Source organism: Sander vitreus, chromosome 4 (assembly GCF_031162955.1).
Source record: "Sander vitreus isolate 19-12246 chromosome 4, sanVit1, whole genome shotgun sequence".
In the NCBI taxonomy this organism is placed as follows: Eukaryota; Metazoa; Chordata; class Actinopteri; order Perciformes; family Percidae; genus Sander; species Sander vitreus.
The window spans coordinates 26,375,702-26,381,296 of record NC_135858.1 but is presented as its reverse complement, the minus strand read 5'-3'; positions in this window follow the sequence as shown (position 1 = coordinate 26,381,296).

The window sequence follows — 5,595 nt, the reverse complement described above, 5'->3', positions numbered from 1 at the left end:
AGTTTAGTGACACTCCCACATGCTGCACAACCCTGTGCTAATCGCCGCAACGTCTACTTTGTTGTGAATGCAGCTTAAAGTGGTGTGTGTGTGTCAGATTACAGAAAGTAGATCAGTCCCCTGTAAACATCTCCTCAGCTAACTGAGCGAATGCTAATCTACTGACACTCAAACACATTTGTATGTCTATACCAGGACCCTCTTTGACATTTCCTTACCCACATTTTTATATAAACCTAATTCCAACCTTATTGCTACAAAACAAATCTTAACCCACAGTTGGGAACGGAAAAAAGTCCTCACTTTCCAAAAATATCTTAACTTTTAGGATCTAAAACCTTACTTGGTCCTCACAAAGATGCACCCAAGCACAAACACACACACACACACACACACACACACACACCACGGCTTGCACACACACTCTCACAAATGTGAATTGTTGGTGAAGGGGCAGCCGTCCAACAACAAGTACAGACAATTACAGAATGAACGACGGTTAGAAAGATCACTGATACACCCACACATGCAATACGCGCGCGCGCACACACACACACACACACACACACACACACACACACACACACACACACACACACACATGCACTCTCCTTTACTAGTTACTGAAATCTGTGAGACTCCATGTTGTGTGTTTAGATCAAGTTTATTATTTCAGGTGTTATTGATTACATTCTGTCTTTTATAATCCTAAATCATGTCACTGTGTGTGTGTGTGTGTGTGTGTGTGTGTGTGTGTGTGTGTGTGTGTGTGTGTGTGTGTGTGTGTGTGTGTGTGTGTGTGTGTGTGTCCACATAGCATTTTTTTCTGTGCACCATCTTTTTAAGTTCCCAATAAGGATAGAGCGTATGCAGCCTAGAGAAAAAAGCGCTGCACTAATCTCTGAACTTTTCATGAAGGGGCTGGGGTCGTCACTGTCGCTCATTTTTAGGCAAATATTACAACAAAGACTCAAAAGCCCATTTGTGGGAGCAGATCGGCCGGACACTGAACGTACCATAGCTAGAGAGAGCTTATATCACTGTAGTGTTGTAAGCTGAATGTTATCAATTGCACCCTTAAGTTAGCTATAGCTAACGTTGTTAATGTAGAAACAAAACCAACGTGCAGCCAGCTCTTTTTTTATGAAGCACGGTTATTATATAACAGATTTATTACAGAAAGTTAGTTTAGCATCATCAATTATCGATTAATTATAACTTTCAACATATCAATTTATATTAACATTTATCATGCTTTATGCTTCAGAATCTATGTGTGGGCTCACGTCATTCTTCACACCTTGCCCTATGTAAAATCAACCCCACAGGCTTTGCACATTTTGCACTCAACCCATTCAACCTCTTTTTTCTTATGCAAAACAGCTTTGTATATACTGTAGTTGTTTCTGTATTTATTGTTTATTTCATATTCATGTTTAATATGTTAAAGGCATGGCCATTCTAGTGACTATCAGATATACATGGAAACTATTTAGTCCAACTCTGAATAATCTGTAGGTGTATTTAGATTTTGTGTAGTCTTAACACCGTCCCTTTTGACAACAGCTACAGCTAGTTAGCTTGCCTGTCAGCCTGCAGGGGGAAATATTTTTTTCAAAAATCTCCATGTACATGTAGACAGGGCTGAAGTCCTAACCCTAACCACAGAGGAGGACAGAGTCATGGAAAACATAGTCTTATATCCTTCACGTTCCACTTCTGGGATTGCTCTGGTGCTGCAGGAAATTCCGCCGGATGCTTGTATTTTCTGTTTCCTTCCTCTTTCTTTGTGTTGTAATTTTATATTCGGTGGATTTCTGAGGACTATGGTTAACTGCTCCTCAGATCTCTGCAGAGTCAATCCAGACAGCTAGCTAGACTATCTATCCAATCTGAGTTGTATCTCACACGATTATTTTGCAGCGGCTCTGTGCGGAGTTTAGTACAGCCCATGATGATTCTGATTGGTTTAAAGAAATGCCATTTTCTTCCCATCCCCGAATGCTACGTGGAGTAGCCAGACCCTCCCTCCACGCACTTTGGAGGAGGGTCTGGCAAAGCGAGACTATGGAAAACACATTAGGAAACACTATACTGTGGGGAAACAGACTTTGACATAAGACTGGCATGACTCAGGTCCTGGGTCAGGTCTTGATGACTGGTAGCCATGAAGTGGACTCATGAAGACCTCAGACGCTGTCTGGAATAGCTAGTAATCAGCTGAATTAAAGCTGGTTCACATGTGACAGGATGAAAACAAGTTGTTTAGATGTTCTGGGGCTGTTTCCTCACAGGTCACATGGCATGAAAGATTTCCAGAAAACAAAAATAGTAGTGATACTAAAATGACAGAATTATCGTCACGTTTCACAACATCTGCAGTGAAACCACATTAAAAGGGAAAATACTGAGTTGCGTGTTTCTACCAGAACTCTTAACCAATCAGAGCATAACTTCATTTGGTGTTGTGGTTCTGCAGAAGGCCTACAACCAAAAACCTAAGAGAGAGTGTGTGTGATTGGGGAGGGGGAGGTGTGTATTAGAAATAGATGAAGTGCAGGAGGGAGGAGGAGTGGATGGAGTTGGATGCTAAACTCAGTTTGGAGTGGAAAAGTACAGCTGTCTGCTCCGGAGGCGGAGACTTCTCTGTTGAGTACACAAGCCAGCCAATCAGAGCACAGAAAAACACATTGATTGACAGCGGTGCCCAGCAGTGTTACCAACCAGCAGTGAGGCTCCATTTCTGAACTCTGTCTTCATGTAAAGTTTAGTTCTATGTTTTTTGATGAGAAGCCTAAGTCATAAAGATTGTTCACTGAAGTGAAACAGTATTTAATGTGAAAAAGAGATTTCTGGAACAGACTGAACTGTGCTTTGAAGATGATAAAGCAATTTTACCAAAACAGTTTAAAACGTTTAATACAGCATTTACATTGTTTTTCTTACAGATGAATTATGAAGGAATGTTTTATGTTGATCAATTAAAGGCACAAAAAAAACAACTGAAAGTGATCGACTAATTCCCCCCCCCCCCTCCCCACCACACACAATTATCCAATTGTAGCTTAGCAACTGTAACCACGGCAGCCAAGCTTTGGCATTCTCAACATGTTGAAGTGGTGTGCATGGAGCTGCAGTAACTGAGTACATTTACTCAAGCGCTGTAATTAAGTAAGATTTTGAAGTACTTGTACTACAGCTGACCGAGCGGTTTAGTTTTCATGTCTAATTTACATTTTGACTAGTTCAAATGTTAATTTAAGATATCTGTTAATGTTGCAAATATATTTTCACATGTAGAAATTACATTTCAACTAGTAGAAACACATATCTTTCATTTCATTATATCAGATATCAGAAATTCCTTTTTCCCTAGTGGAAATAACAATAAAAGATTTATACAACTGAATTTCCGATTTGTCCGACATATCAACAAAGCATTTCAGATATGTGGGCGGGATATCATTTAAGTACCACAAAGCCATTGGTCGACTTTTAAATTAACATATTCATTTTGGATATGTCACCAAAATGACCATATTAGCTTCAGATGTACTTATGTCATTGAAGATAGCTACAATGTCATTTTGACTAGTGGAAGTTTTTTTTTAGTTTTTTTTTATCTAAAATGAAGTCTGAGTAGTTATAAAAGAAATTGTAGATATCTCAATTGTAACTTGTACGAATATCATTTTCACTAGTTACATATCTGAAATGCAATTTAGACCAGAAATCTTCGTTTTTACATGTGCAGTCTGTGAGGCTGACGTGTGAATGTGTGATGTGTTTGCTGCTGTTCCACTGACCTGACAGCTTTAACTGCACGCATATGCCTGCACACGCGCGCGCGCGCACACACACACACACACACACACACACACACACACACACACACTTAGAGGAGCTCAATTCAAGGAGAGAGACAGGGGAGTTGATATCCTTTCAGCAATGTGGTGAATGTTTCACTGGACTGACAATCCCCTCAAGGCACAAACAAACACACACACACACACACACAGGCTGTGTATGATCAGCTTGGATTGAGAGAGCAGCAGGGCACGAGAAATGGACTCAGTAGATGTGAGATCCTTATCAGAGTCCTATAAAGATCATTTTGTGGATGCATCAAAAGTGCAAATGAAATCATGAGTACATGGTGTTAAAGTCAAAGTTTAGTTGTAAGTACTTGATGTGATTTTGTAGAGTCACATATTTGTGACTGAATCCATAGAGTCCAAGTCATGTGACTTCTGTCCACAACTCTGGCATAAGAGCAATTCAATTACAAGGTAATTTCATCTATATAATATGAATACTAGTCGAATAAATCTAATAATATGCTAATATGATTAAGTAAAGAGTAATGATGTTTGTCTGTATTAATATAGGAAGTTATAAAGGTATATAAGTTATAAAACAGTATATTAACATAATATCTAGTACAGCAATATAACACAGAATATAATGTAGTATAGTACAATATATAATAAATAATAAAATGAGAATAATATAAAACAATATATATCTGAAGAGAAGCACACAAATAGAATAGATACTACATACAGTGGTGTGAAAAAGTGTTTGCCCCCTTCCTCATTTCCTGTTCCTTTGCATGTTTGTCACACTTAAGTGTTTCGGAACATCAAACCAATTTAAACAAAAGTCAAGGACAACACAAGTAAACACAAAATGCAATTTGTAAATGAAGGTGTTTATTATTAAAGGAGAAAAAAAATCCAAACCATCATGGCCCTGTGTGAAAAAGTGATTGCCCCCCTTGTTAAAACATACTATAACTGTGGTTGTCCACACCTGAGTTCAATTTCTCTAGCCACACCCAGGCCTGATTATTGCCACACCTGTTCACAATCAAGGCATCACTTAAATAGGAGCTGCTTGACACAGTAAGGTCCACCAGAAGATCCTTAAAAGCTACACATCATGCCGAGACCCAAAGAAATTCAGGAACAATTGAGAAAGAAAGTAATTGAGATCTATCAGTCTGGAAAGGGTTATAAAGCCATTTCCAAAGCTTTGGGAATCCAGCGAACCACAGTGAGAGCCATTATCCACAAATGGCGAAGACATGGAACAGTGGTGAACCTTCCCAGGAGTGGCCGGCCGCCCAAAAATTACCCCCAAGAGCGCAGCGACGACTCATCCAAGAGGTCACAAAAGACCCCCACAACAACGTCCAAAGAACTGCAGGCCTCACTTGCCTCAGTTAAGGTCAGCGTTCATGCCTCCACCATCAGGAAAAGACTGGGCAAAAATGGCCTGCATGGCAGAGTTCCAAGGAGAAAACCACTGCTGAGCAAAAAGAACATCAAAGCTTGTCTCAATTTCTCCAGAACACATCTTGATGATCCCCAAGACTTTTGGGACAACATTCTGTGGACCGATGAGACAAAAGTGGAACTCTTTGGAAGGTGTGTGTCCAAGTATATCTGGCGTAGAAGGAACACTGCATTTCATAAAAAGAACATTATACCAACTGTAAAATATGGTGGTGGTAGTGTGATGGTCTGGGGCTGTTTTGCTGCTTCAGGACCTGGAAGACTTGCCGTGATAAAAGGAACTATGAATTCTGCTGTC